The 14,264-nt window shown below is 49.5% G+C and overlaps 1 long non-coding RNA gene across 2 annotated transcripts in view; it reads left to right on the forward strand.

Annotated features, from left to right (window-relative positions):
- The window catches only part of LOC114116815 (uncharacterized), a 47,052-nt gene that overhangs the window by 19,180 nt on the left and 13,608 nt on the right, over positions 1-14,264 (forward strand). For both annotated transcript variants that reach the window (XR_006061322.2, XR_003590609.3), the window contains one exon: positions 9,432-9,513. This is a non-coding gene — a long non-coding RNA (uncharacterized LOC114116815). The remainder of the gene's footprint in view (positions 1-9,431; positions 9,514-14,264) is intronic.

Genomic DNA, 14,264 nt, shown 5'->3' on the forward strand with positions numbered 1-14,264 from the left:
GGTTTTAGAAAAGGCAGAGGAAGCAGAGATCAAATTGCCAACATCCACTGGATCATCAAAAAGGGAAGAGAGCTCCAGAAAAACATCTATTTCTGCTTTATTGATTTTGCAAAAGCCTTTGTGTGGATCACAATAAACTGTGGAACGTTCTTCAAGAGATGGAATACCAGGCCACCTGACCTGCCTCTTGAGAAATCTGTATGCAGGTCAGGAAGCAACAGTTAGAACTGGACATGGAACAACAGACTGGTTCCAAATAGGAAAAGGAGTACATCGAGGCTGTTTACTGTCACCCTGCTTATTTAACTTATATGCAGAGTACATCATGAGAAACGCTGGGCTGGAGGAAGCACAAGCTGGAATCAAGATTGCCAGGAGAAACATTAATAACCTCAGATATGCAGATGACACCACCCTTATGGCAGAAAGTGAAGAACTAAAGAGCCACTTGATGAAAGTGAAAGAGGAGAGTGAAAAAGTTGGCTTAAAACTCAACATTCAGAAAACAAAGATCATGGCATCTGATCCCATCACTTCATGGCAAGTAGATGGGGAAACTGGAAACAATGAGAGGCTTTATTTTTTTTGGCTCCAAAATCTCTGCAGATGGTGATTGCAGCCATGAAATTAAAAGATGCTTGCTCCTTGGGAGAAAAGCTATGACCACCTAGACAGCATATTAAAAAGCAGAGACATTACTTTGCCAACAAAGGTCCATCTAGTCAAGGCTATGGGTTTTCCAGTGATCATGTATGGATGTGAGAGTTGGACTGTAATGAAAACTGAGGACCGAAGAATTGATTCTTTTGAACTGTGGTGTTGGAGAAGACTCTTGAGAGTGCCCTGGACCGCAAGGAGATCCAACCAGTCCATCCTAAAGGAAATCAGTCCTGACTATTCATTGGAAGGACTGATGCTGAAGCTGAAAGTCTAATACTTTGGCCACCTGATGCAAAGAACTGACTCATTTGAAAAGACCCTGATGCTGGGAAAGATTGAAGGTGGGAGGAGAAGGGGACAACCGAGGATGAGATGGTTGGATGGCATTGCTGACTCAATGGACATGAGTTTGAGCAAACTCTAGGAGTTGGTGATGGACGGGGGAGGCCTGGTGTGCTGCAGTCCATGGGATTGCAAAGAGTTGGACACGACTGAGCGACTGAACTGAACTAACTGATTGGTTTCATTGAAGACAGTTTTTCCACAGGCCAGGAATGGGGATGGCCGGGGGGTAGTTTTAGGATGATTCAAGCACATTACTTTATTGTGCAGTTTATTTCTATCATTTTTTAAAAGGTATTTTTTATGTGGACCATTTTTAAAGTCTTATGCATTCCAGTATCGCTTCTGTCTTGTGTTCTGGGTTTTTTGCCACGAGGCAGGCGGGATCTAGCTCTCCCACCAGGAACTGAACCTTCACCTGCATTGAAAGGCGAAGTCCCAAACACTGGCCACCAGGGAAGTCCTTGGGGTTATTCAGTCACTAGGTCGTGTCTGACTCTTTGTGACCCCATGGACTGCAGCATACCAGGCTTCCCTGTCCTTCACTCTCTCCCAGAGTTTGCTCAAACTCATGTCCATTGAGTCAGTGATGCCATCCAACCATCTCATCTTCTGCTGCCTCTGTCTCCTATTCCCCTCAATCTCTCCCAGCATCAGGATCTTTTCCCAGGAATAGGCCCTTCGAATCAGATGGCCAAAGTATGGGAGCTTCAGCTTCAGCACCAGTCCTTCCAATGAAGTCCCTATTTCTGTTGTTAGCACATCAGCTCCACTTTGGATCATTAGGCATTAGATGCCGAAGGTTGGGCAGCCCTGCTTTAAGCAATCCGAACGGGCAGGCTCGCTCAGCATCTTGGGTCTGTTTACACGTGCAGGCGGGGTAGTGAGGGGGGCATTATGCTAGAACACCTCTAGGAGCCTCTGCGTGGCCATGTGTGTTCTCACCATGGACACACCCCTGAGGATGGGGTCGCATGACCTCTGGCTCCCGCAGCAGAACCGTACTCAGTGGCTGTGGGTTTGGGAAGTGATCTGGGCTCTGCTCCACCCCCCCACCCCCAGTGGCTGGCGAAGGGCATCTCTTGGCCTCTCTTCCTGTATTATTTCCTGCATGCTGAGTCGCTTCAGTCATATTTGACTCTTTGTGACCCCATGGACTGTAGCCCGCCAGGCTCCTCTGTCCATGGGATTCTCCAGGCAGGAATAGTGGAGTGGGTTGCCATGCCCTCCTCCAGGGGCTGTTCCCGACTCAGGGATTGAACCTGTGTTTCTTACGTCTCCTGCATTGGCAGGTGGGTTCTTTACCACCAGTGCCCCCTGGGAAGCCCGTATTATTTCCTAGAGCTGCACTAACAAATGACCACAAACTGGGCAGCTTAGAACAACAGAAATAGCTTCTCCTGCAGACCTAGAGACCAGAGGCTGGGCTCCCGCTGGAAGCCCTGGGGGAGAACTTTCATTGCCTCTTCTGGCTTCTGGGGGCTCTGGTGTTCCCTGGCTTGTGGCCGCCTGACTCCAGTCTTTGCCTCTGTCTTTCCCTGGCCTCATCCCTCTGTGTCCGTGGGGGTCCTTTTCTGTCTCTTACAGGACAGTCTCGTGGGATTCAGGGCCCACCCTAATCCAGTACCATCTCAAGTCCTCACCTTCACTACATCTACAAAGAATCTATTTCCAAATGAGGTCACACTCTGAGGTTCTGGGTGGAACCAAAGGTTTTGGGAGACACTGTTCAATAAACTGCACCCCTACAGCTCCTCCCGCTTCCTTTCCCTGGGAACACACCCTCCTCTGTTCGGGAAACTCTCCTGTCACCCCCTCCTCTTACTCAGGGTTCGGTGATAGTGTCCTTCCCATCTGCCTGGCCCCAGAGGTGGACATGAACCCCCGGCGAAATCACTCCTGTCTCCTGGGCTCTGGGAATGGATCCAGGGATCAAGAGATCTGAGCTGTCAGTCATCCCAGAGATTCAGATGTTCCTCAGCATCAGCAGGAGAGGGAGAGGAAGCCCCTGAGCGAGGAACACACGTGTGTGGAAGGGCCTTGGCCATCTCCACCCCGCTGCAGAAGGACAGGGCAAGGCCCTCCCCACCCCATCTCATCACTCTGAGTGAGTCTGAGCTGCGTTTCTGCCGCCTGCCACGAAGCCCTAACGCAACAGCATATGAAAGGATAAATAACCATTAGCAGAGGTATTGAGGAGGGCTGAGTGAGGAACCACCAGCAACGCTGTTAGGAGGGAGATCCATTTTGGGCGGCTTCCCACATGACTCTGGTAAAGAAACTGCCGGCCAATGCAGGAGAGTCTGGTTCGACTCCTGGGTCAGGAAGATCCCCTGGAGGAGGAAATGGCAACACACTCCAGTATCCTTGCCTGGGAAATCCCATGGACAGAGGAGCCTGGTGGGCCACAGTCCATGGGGTCGCAGAGTCTTAGCGACTTAGCGACTAAACAACAACCTGCTTTGGGCAGGGGCTTGGACTGGATGAGTGGTTTTGATAAGCATGTATTAGGCACCTGCTGTGTGCTAGGCACTGCAGGCACAGAGGTGAAGGACGATGGTGGACTTGTCTTGCATTGACGAAGAGTAGGGGGGCTGCCTCAATGAGATGTTGGGGGTGAGGGGACAGCGAGGCTCCGGTAGCTGCCGGGCGGTCAATGGGGGCGCCCCTGCAGTCCTGGGGGCCCCCTGTGCTCGGTGCACTGCAGGTGTTCAGGAAGCGTTTGTTGAATAAATGAGTTTGGATTATTTGATGGCTCACCTGCTTGTGTCTGTGTGATTCATGCTGTGTACATCCTCTCCTTTGTTTGCACACCTGCCCTCCAGTGTGTGCGGGCACACATGCACACACACACACACACACACACAGAGCCACCTGCCAGGTATGACGCCAGGCACCTGGGAGAGCTGAGTAAGCATCTGTGGTCCGCATGATGGAGTGGCTGGCAGGTGAGTGAGTGGCAGAAAGCTGCCTCCATCCATCTTGCTGTCGGGCCCTCACCGATGTGGCAGTGGAGGGGCGGGGTGTGTGACTGGCTCCTGGAGTCTGGCTTGTACCTAGCTCCTCTGACTGGCTGTGTGGATGATCCACGGCGTGTTTTATCCAAGGTCTCTCTCCTGTTGCCACCCAGGATGCTTCCGGGTCATCTCTAGCAAGAACCAGGCACCCCGTGGTCATTTAAGCGCTGGTTCTTGATGCCCACGCTGTCTTGGCGACCTTGGGAGCACTTTCGGGGGAGAGGGATGGAGGGGGTGGTCTTTCTGTTTCTAGATACTTCTACCATCCCTCTCCTTGAAGGGCGAGTCTGTGCTGCAGGTTCCTTCTATGACCACTAGATGTCAGTGTTTCTTAATGGATGGAAACTGGGGTCTCGAGCTGGGGTGATGTAGCCGAGACTAAGGTGCCTGGATCGTGCCTGTTTTAGAGATGGGAACGAAGACTCCAGGGAACAGAGCCAAGGCTTAGGCAGGGATTCCACTGGGTGAGACGTAGTGAACTGGTCGAAAGACCCCCGGGGTCCTGAATCCCAGTTCCCTGGTGTCCCCAGGACAAGAGCTGCAGACAGCTGAGAGTGAAGGTGTAGGGGGGGAGAATCAACCTTGGGAGGTGTGAGGGCGGCCTGACCGTGAGCGGGGGTGAGAGAGAGGGCTTGGAGGGGCCGCAGCTGGGAAAGGCCCGCTCACCCTTCCTGGCGTTCCTCCTCTCATCCGGTTTCTCATCCTCCTTTCTGATTTTGGTCTGCTGTCCGAGAAGGCAGCGGAAAAGGAACAGGCTGAGAGGCTCCACTTCTCAAAGGAGACCCTTCTGACACTGAATTGAAGCGCAGGCTGTGTGTCAGCCCTCTTTGGAGTTCATCCTTCCACCCCCCCTGGCTCCTGTCCTGCAGCCCTGGTGTAGCGCTGGGAGCCCAGGATGCCCTCCATCCGTGTGCCCAGGGAGGGGCAGGGTGGGGTGGGGAGAGATTTGCAGAGACTGAGCAGCTGGGGAGGGGGCTGGAGCCTAGTGCTCGGGGAGACCTGGGGATCCCAGAATATAAAGCAGGGTCGGATTCTGAGCCTCACTTAGGGTGGTGATAGGTAAATAACATCTGCCCCCCAAATGGAAGAAGGGGTTGGGGTTAGGGTGACTGGGGCATTTGGGGGCAGACCAAGATGGTGCTGCTGTGGTTTAACTGGAGATAAGGAAGGTTATCTGCTGCCTCCAGTATGTTTCCTACGAACTCAAGTTTTATCATTAGACACTGATTTATTTAGGTCAAGCCCTGACCCTCCCCCCCCACTCCCCCAGGAGCTTCCCATGGTTTCTTGCTTGTAATAGACCATTCAGTAAATATTTGTCAACTGAGCCTCCATTAAAATGGAAATATCCCCGAGGAGGGATAAACCAGTTGTGTTTGCTAACACTTCACTGTGAATCAGTTCATCAGCTAACTAGCGCCCTCAGGCTTCTCAGGGGCAGAGGCCCAGTGCAGATGTGTTCCGAGGGCCTGCCTGGGGAGACAGGGCCCTCTGGAGCTCCGTCCTGAGCCCGGCTGTGACTTGGCTAAGAGCAAGGGCCAGCGGCTCAAGGTCAGCGCAAGGACACTGGGGGTGCCTGTGGCCCACAGATGTGATCATGCCCCTCCTCTGACAGCTCTTTAATGCTCTCCGTGGTCCTCAGGAAAATGTCCCAACTCATCGCCAGGAGTCTAGAGACCCTCCTGACTGGGCCCCCTCTCACCCTTCCAGCCCCAGGTCTTGACATTCTATTTTTTAAGCACCTTTATTTATTTAAAATTGACATATAGTTGGTTTGCCATGGTGCGTTAATTTCAGGCGTACAGCGCAGTGATCTCACACACACACACACACCCCTATTCTTTTTCAGATTCTTTTCCACTGTAGATTATTACAAGATATTGAAGATAGTTCCCTGTGCTATATAGTGGGACCTTGTGGGTTATCTATTTTTATATATAGTTGTATGTATATGTTAATCCCAAACTCCTAATTTATCCCTTCCTATCCCCTTTTCCATAAGGAAAAGCCATAAGTTTGTCTTCTATATATATATGTGAGTCTGTTTCTGTTTTGTAAAGTTCAGTTGTATAATTTTTTTAGATTTCACATATAAATGATATTTGTCTTTCTGTGGCCTTGTCATTCTAGAAACTTTAGCCAAACTCTTCCATGAAGGTAAAACGAGGCCTGTATTGCGTCCTCCCTTTGAATATGCCTTTTGTTCTCTGTGCCTGATTCAATGTCCCACACTCTATCTGGTTAATCCCAGTTCACTATTTAAATTCAGCTTGGATGTCACTTCCTCCAGGGAGTCCTCCATAACCCATCTGAGGCTGAGGTGGTTTTCCTTTCAGATGATCTTGCAGCTCTCCGTTGCTACATTCTCATAACAGTTATAGCACTGAATTTAACAGATTACTTAAAAGTAGTGCCTGTTCAGAGTTAAAAAAAAATTCTGGCTGTGGAGGAGGCTTATAATCAAAAGTTTCAGTTGTCCGCCCCTACCAGTCAAGGTCTGATCAGGAAAATTGAAACCTCCTTAGTTATTTTAACAGAGAAAATTTAATACGGAGAATTAACTCAACGTGAATTGTAAGACTGAAAAGATAAAAAGAAAACATGGGTATAGTAGCTGCAGAAAGAAGCCGTCGGTCCTACAGCTGGTGGAACACAGGCGGGAGGCTGGGCTTATCTGACCCCAGAAGCTTGAAGAAGACGTTGCATGGAGCTGGGCTCAGACTTCTGCGGAGGGGCACTGGCTGACTGGTACTGATGTGTTTGAAGGGCCCTTTGATGAGGCTCATGGCATAAAAAACTGGATACTAGCTTGAACTGCTCCTGCTGGGGTGGAGATCTGTTGACAGGGATGCAGACAAGAAGGGCGCGCAAACAGGCAGAGTGTGTCCCTTCTCCCCGCTCCCGCCCTCCAGCTGCTCTCTGGTTCTGTTATTGGCAGAAGCTAACAGGGAGTCAGCTGGCAGAGCATGTGCAGAATTCCAGCCTGAGTCCCATCACAACACCGAGTCTAGAAGAATGAACTTGGAGTTGGGAGACAATAGCTTAATGACCCATGCAGTCCACCCCTTTGGCTACATAGCATCCATAGACACCCTTCCACACACGTGTGAACTCCATCGAATAATAACAACACGAGATTCACGCCTTTTCTTGCCAGGTGCAGCTATCTTTTTACAGAGACCCTCAACGTGTTCTCAAACACGTGCTCAGTCTCTCAGCTGTGTCCAGCTCTTTGTGACCCCATGGACTGTAGCCCACCAGGCTCCTCTGTCCTTGGGATTTTTCAGCCACAAATGCTGGAGTGGTTTGCCATTTCCTACTCCAGGGGATCGTCCTGACCCAAGGATCAAACTTGCATCTGCTGTGTCTCCAGCATTGGCAGGGAGATTCTTTACCACTAAACCACCTGGGAAGCCTGTTCTCAAAAACAGGAGACACAAAATCTCAACAGCCCGTCTTTGGGTGACAGCAATGGTATCATTTCTGAGTGAGGCTGATTACCCTTCAACTATGGTCAAAATCCTATCTGAATATTCTCTAACTTAAACAGCAAATAAGACACAAATGAGCCTATGAAACAGCAACAGAATCAGGGACATAGAGACTGGTAATTGCCAAGGGGGAGGGAGATGGGAGAAGGCTGAATTGGGAGCTTGGGATTTTCGGATACAAAAATCATATATAGCATGGATAAACATTAAGGTCCTACTGAATAGCACAGGGAACTATATTCACTATGCTGTGATGAACCCTAATGGAAAAGAATATGAGAAAGAATGATTATGTATGTATGACTGAGTCACTTTCCGGCATAGCAGTAATTAACACAACCTTGTAATTCAACTATACCTCAAGAAAAAATAATTAAAAAAAGACCAAAGAAAAAGTGAATCACCGTCTTTCTTAGAAAATCAAAAAGAGGAAGGAGAGAGAAAAGAACTTAGTTAATATTCACAAAGACATAACAGGTGGATAGGAAACCATCAAGGAAGAAGGGATCCGTGGTTTCTACAGTTCCTGTTTCTGTGAGGCCATAGTTGATATCTGTAGCCTCCGTTTCCCACCGCCCGTTTCGTGTTCATGGTACTTCTCTTGGACACGGAAGTACGAGGTGGATTCTTTACCAGCTGAGCCACCAGGGAAGCCCAAGACTACTGGAGTGGGTAGCCTATCCAGGAGTAACCCGGAGAACTTCCTGGGTTCCCGGTCCCCCTCATGTAGCACAAACCTCCGTCCTCCTTGGTAACCAGAAGAGTAACTCTCTGGGGACGTCCCCGAAGGTCCAACAGTTAAGACTCTGTGCTTCCACTGCAGGGGCCACAGGTTCAATCCCTGGTTGGAAAAGAAAAAGAGAGAGAGAGACTTCCTGTTTTGTTTATTCAAAAGAGAATGATCGGTGTCAGTCTCAACCTCTAAGTCACAGGAATCTTTATTCTGTTCTCGTGGGAGCATTTCTTTCTTGGATCCAAGGGCCTTGAAATCTGTAGAGTCTGAAGTTGAGGGGACAGGAAATAAAAGTTCCATAAGAGTGGTGAGCTCTAACAGTGAGGGGAGGGACTTCCCCTGTGATCTGCCTGCAATGTGGAAGACCTGGGTTTGATCCCTGGGTCGGGAAGATTCCCTGGAGAAGGGAGCAGCTACCCACTCCAGTATTCTGGCCTGGAGAATTCCAGGGACTGAATAGTCCACGGGGCCGCAAAGAGTCAGACACGATTGAGGGACTTTCACTTTCGCTTCAGGGAACTAGATTTTGCTTGCCCGGCGGGACGCGACCTTTGATCTTGTGGCATGCAGGGTCTTTAGCTGGGTCGTGTGAACTCTCAGTTGCCGTATGTGGGGTCTAGTTCCCTGACCAGGGGTTGAACCTGGAACCCCTGCATTAAGAGCTTGGAGTCTGAGCCGCTGGACCAGCAGGGGCCTCCCTTCCAGAGTTACTGTCACTCGGGGCCGACGTGTTCACTTCTGGTTGGTGCCAGTGCATCACGCAGAGCCATCTGTAAGCAGATCCGATTTCTTTCCTTTCCAGTCAACTGGTCATAAAGAACTTCCTAGAAGTCCACACGTGTAGTTTTGTCTTTCAAAGGCAACCACTATGTTCTTTTGTTATCTTCATCGATCTCTAATACGGTAATATTTCTGTTTTTTTGTTTTTGTTAATTTCAAACCTGTACTGATTCCCTACTGTGAAAGATGTAGTTTTCTCCTCCCATCCACTTCCTCTTATTTTTGGGTAATTATATTTATTTCTCATACTAGTTGCTTTCACAATTTTAAATTATACACTTAAAATACCCAGTTCTTATTCCCTTAACATGAGATGGTAATTCTTGAGTGCTTACTCTGTAAGATGAGAATTTTATTTATTTACTTTATTTTTTGCTTTTTGGCCACGTGCGGCATGTGGGATCCTAGTTCCTGGACCAGGGATCGAACCTGCGTCCCCTGGACTGGAAGCTCGGAGTCTTGAACACTGGACTGCCAGGGAAGTCCCAAGGTGAGGATATCATTTTGTTTCCTATCCTTCCTATCTCCGTTCCTCCCCACTCCTTTTAACTCCCAACTTCTGCCAGCTTATCTTTACTTTTATGTTGTCAAAATCGATGACATTTACATTCTGTTCTTTAACCACATCTGTCATCCTGCTGTTATCCATAGATTCGTCTTCAAAGTTGGAATCCAATCAACAGCCTTTATGTGTTGGTGATGATGTAAATATTGTTTTCACAAGTGAACTAGGAAATACAGGGGGGTTATGTTTTCTTTTCTCTCCCTCTTATGTCACAACCCATGTACACAAACTTAAAGGAAATGCACACTGAAATCAAATAGACTAGGGAGTTCCCTGGTGGTCCAGTGGCTCAGACGCCAAGCTCTCGATGCAAGGGGCCTGGGGACTAAGAAGACCGTATGCCGCAACGAAGACCCCGAGAGCCCTAGCTAAGACCCAGCACAGCCAAGATAAATCAATCACAAATAAAGTAAACACAAGAAATCAAATAGGGCATCTTTTTCTATTTTCCATCAATTCTTCAAAATCATGCTTAGATTGAGGTCATGATTATTTGGTATTAACACAATTTATTTTTTGGAGTATTTAAGTGTACATTTTAAGTACGTTTGGGGAGAAAAGTTACCTTCCTCATCATTTCACAAATATCTTTCAGTTTCCTATTAAGTCTCTCAATTGCTTAGACAACATTGAGCTCTTCTTAAAGATTTTGTGGGTGACATCCACCGCCAGAATTTGAGGGTTTCCTTTACTAGGAGTTTTGCTTTTTCTCTCTTCCTCAGTATCCTGTTCCCTGTGTTAGAGGACTTCCTCTAGTCATTTCTTTAGAAAAAAAGGTAGTTTCTGAATTTTCGGATGCCCCAGGTGCTATTTTTCCTCCATAGGTGGTTTGGCTGGGCGTAGAGTTGGTTAGATTTTGGTGAGCATTAGACTATAAACAAGTAAACAAATTTAAAAAGTACTGACTATAATAAGTTCTTTGCAGAAAAACAAGTTAAGTGATGGGTACGGAGCAGCTGAAAAGCTTCTTTAGATAGAGCAGTGGGTGGATTGTCCTAGAGAAGGTGACTTTTCAGCTATGAGTCGGAAGGCAGGAGGAGCCAGTCACTTGAGTCAAGTTTGGAGGGTATGGTGCAGGGCAGGGTGGGAGGGGGGTGGTCCAGGCACAGGAAACAGTTGGTGCAAAGGCCCCCAGTCTGTTCTTTCTGGAAACTACCAAACCTCCCTCCTTGTGTTCTAGGAGAGTTGATTTCCCTCTGGGTTTTCGACTAGTTTGTGTGTGTTTCTGTTACTTGTGGCCAAGAGTCCTTGGTCGTGTGAATTGTGTATTATTTCCCATTTTTCTAAATGAGGGGTCTGAGTTTTAGAGACGCTGAGTAACTTGCCTGTGGTCACTTGGAGGGGAGGTTAAGAGAAGCCAGGTGTGTTGGCTGCCAAGCTCAGTCTCTCCCTGTTGCTTCTCCCCGAGTCCTTGTCCCCACACCCAGAGCCAGGGATTTCTTCTTTGTTGGACTCTTGCAATTTGGATTCACGGTGCAGTCATGGCCAACGTGCAGCTCAGAACTCTCCCTGCAGCCCCAGTTTCAAATGTCGCCCCCTCACCCCACCAGTGCACTTGAGTTTCTCAGACATTTGACCTGAAGGAGCTTAGAAATTCCAGTGGCTATCGCTCCACCGCCTCGCATTTTTGCTCCTTTTTTGACCGTCTTGTTACCTAAGGGGAAAGCTGGAGAGGCAGACTGAGAGGTGAGAGGTTCATGGGAGCAAAGAGAAAAGAAGGCGGGAGGCGGGGAGCCAAGTTAAGAAAGAAAGAAGGAAGAGGACTTTCCTGGTGACACAGTGGTTAGGGGTCTGCCTGCCACTGGAGGGGACACGGGTTCGATCCCTGGTCTGGGAAGATTCCACGTGCCACGTGCTCCACAGCTGCTGAGCCTGCGCCCTGGGGCCCGGGAGCCACAGCAAGAGAAGCCGTCTCGATGAGAAAGCCGTGTGCTGCAACAAAGACCCAGTGCAGCCAAAAACAAAGTGAGACCTTCATTAAAAAATGAAACGACACGGAGAAACGCAATGGATTCTGACTCAGAAAACAGGAAGAAATGATGCCTTTAAAAAAGGAAGGAGGAAAGAAGACAGGAAGGGAACGACGCAGAGACTCGACCGAACGAACGCAGGCCATGGTCTTCCCCTGGAGCTCAACCCAAAGGCCAATCTGCTCAAGTGGATTCGCCCGACTCCTCGCTTGGACGGGGTCCTGCCTTCCTCGGGCGGAAGTCCGAGCTCTCGGGCCGAAGTCTGAGCTCTCGGGCCTTGCCCAGAAGGTCCTGCCGGTCCCGCCACTTCTCCCCCTTCTTTAAGGCTCCAGTCCTATGTTCAGTCCTTCTGGGAGTCTTCAGAGGCACCAAGGCTCGCCCAGCCCTTGGGTCTCTGTTCCTGCTGCCTGGATATTCTTCCCTCTTCTTTCACCCTCCTCACAGCAGGTCCCAAGACCAGGGCCTGCAAGCAGATTATTAGCTTGGGGATGTTACCCTTGGGAGCAGGAACAACAGAGGAGTTAAACAGGGAAGTAGGGGAACCGACCCCTGCATGTGGTCACAGCTGCGGGACGCTGGTACGCCGTGTCACAGGCAGCGGGGTGTGTGTCTCAGACCTGTCCACCTGCTGGACACCAGGGGAGTCCCTATGCTGTCCTTCTCTTGATTAAACCCTCCTCACGCTGTTCCTCAGCCACCGCTGCTTCTTTCCTGCCTGGATATGAGGATCCGCAGATCAGAGGCAGGAGACTGCAGATCAGCTATCCGCTTTTCTAAAGGCTCTGGAAATCCTGTAGTGTTCTTACCTCTGTGTGTGTGTGTGTGTGTGTGTGTGTGTGTCTGGGAAGCCCTCTCCCTGGACAGCCCACATTAGTGTGGACAGCCCCTGTGAACATATTCTATAATCTCACACCGGTGCTGGGGTCCCTCACCCAGGTTTGTGAGCAGGTGGGGGCTGTTTTAGGGAAAACTCAGCCCTCATCCCCTTAAAGTGGGCTGAGTGTCTGTGGACATAGCTGCCTGATGTGGATGGAGGGGCCCCCAGAACCTGGCTCCCGGCACTGTGATCCCTGGAAAGATTCCACACGCAGAGATGGCAGACACCCCTCCTGGTTTTCTGGAATCTCGCAGTCCAGATAGAGATGCGACCTCCATCTGTGGACCAAAAGCTGGGGCTGGAATCAATTTGTCGACAAACACAGGCCTGGAGGGTAGATGAGGACTGAGGGGCTCAGGGTAAGAGGGGAAACTGTTTGAGTGGGTGATATCAACCTGGAAGAGAGCTTCCCTGGTGGCTCTGTGACGAAGAATCCACCTGCCAAGCAGGAGACGTGGGTTCAATCCCCGGGTTGGGAAGACCTCCTGGAGGAGGAAGTGGCAACCCACTGCAGTATTCTTGCCAAGAGTGTCCATGGAGATCCCATGGACAGAGGAGCATGGCAGGCCACAGTCCTTGGGGTTGCAGAGTCGGGCACGGCTGAGCACGCCCACACGTGAACCTAGAAATCCCTTCTGATTTGGAGGAGCCTGGTTTTCTCCTGCTTACGTGGGCTGAGTGCCACGGGTGTGATTTTCTGTCACAGTGGGGAGGAATCCACTTTGCTGTGCTGAGGAAGCATCAAGGGCAGTTATGTTATTATTTTTTGAGATTTTTTTTAATGTGGGCCATTTTTAACGTCCTTATTAAATCCGTTACAATATTGCTTCTGGCTTGTGCTTTGCATTTGTGGCCCTGAGAAGATCTTAGCTCCCCTACCAGGGATCAAACCTGCACCCCCGCTGTAGGAAGGCAGAGTCGTAACCCCTGGATGGTCAGGAGAGTCCTAAGGGCGGTTATCGACGTTAGCCACGAGGTGTAATAAAGATGAAACTGGACCATGTTCAGAGGGAAGTAACCATGATGAAGGGAATGGAAATCAAGTCTTCAGAGGAATCAGGCTCATGTGAAGGAAGAACCCAAAGGGGCTAGTTAGCTGGAGACACTTGGAAGGTTATCTATCACGTGGAGGAAAGGAGATACATTTCCTGTGTCTCTAACTGGAAACCTTGGCCCAGCATAGACAGGCATATTTCAGCTCAAAAGAGTCAAGAGTAAGCTTCCTGTGTACAGTGGACTGGATTATTGCTCTCACTTGAAAAAAATTTTTTTTTTAAATTTATTGGCTGCATTAGATCTGAGTTGCAGCCTGTGGGATGCTTGTTGCACTGTGTGGGGCCTTTTGCTGCAGTGCCCAGACTCTCCAGCTGTGGCGCACCAGCTTAGCTGCTCTGCAGCAGCTGGCATCCTAGTTCCCTGACCAGGGATCGAACCAGCGTCCTCTGCGTTGCAAGGCAGATTCTTTCCACTAGACCACCCGGGAAGACCACTGGACCTGGTAGTCTTAGCACTGGACCCCTGGACCTCCCTGCTTTCAGTTCTTCATGCCCTCCTTTTGTTGAGTGATCTCACGGAGTACATATTCCCGCCCTATTGCTGCTGCTCTTGCAGTGTCTGACTTGCTTTGGCCAATGGAACTTTGGCAGACATGATCTAAACTGAGGCCTCCTGTATGCTTGTTTGGTTTGGTTGGCTCTCCCGAGCTCCCTTGATCTGCTCTTAGAGGAATGCTCAGGTTTGATTCTGGCCCGAGGCGAATGGATAGACATAATCGTAATATAGACACATATACACGTATAGACACATATACGAATGTATATACATAATCA

Source organism: Ovis aries, chromosome 11 (genome assembly GCF_016772045.2).
Source record: "Ovis aries strain OAR_USU_Benz2616 breed Rambouillet chromosome 11, ARS-UI_Ramb_v3.0, whole genome shotgun sequence".
In the NCBI taxonomy this organism is placed as follows: Eukaryota; Metazoa; Chordata; class Mammalia; order Artiodactyla; family Bovidae; genus Ovis; species Ovis aries.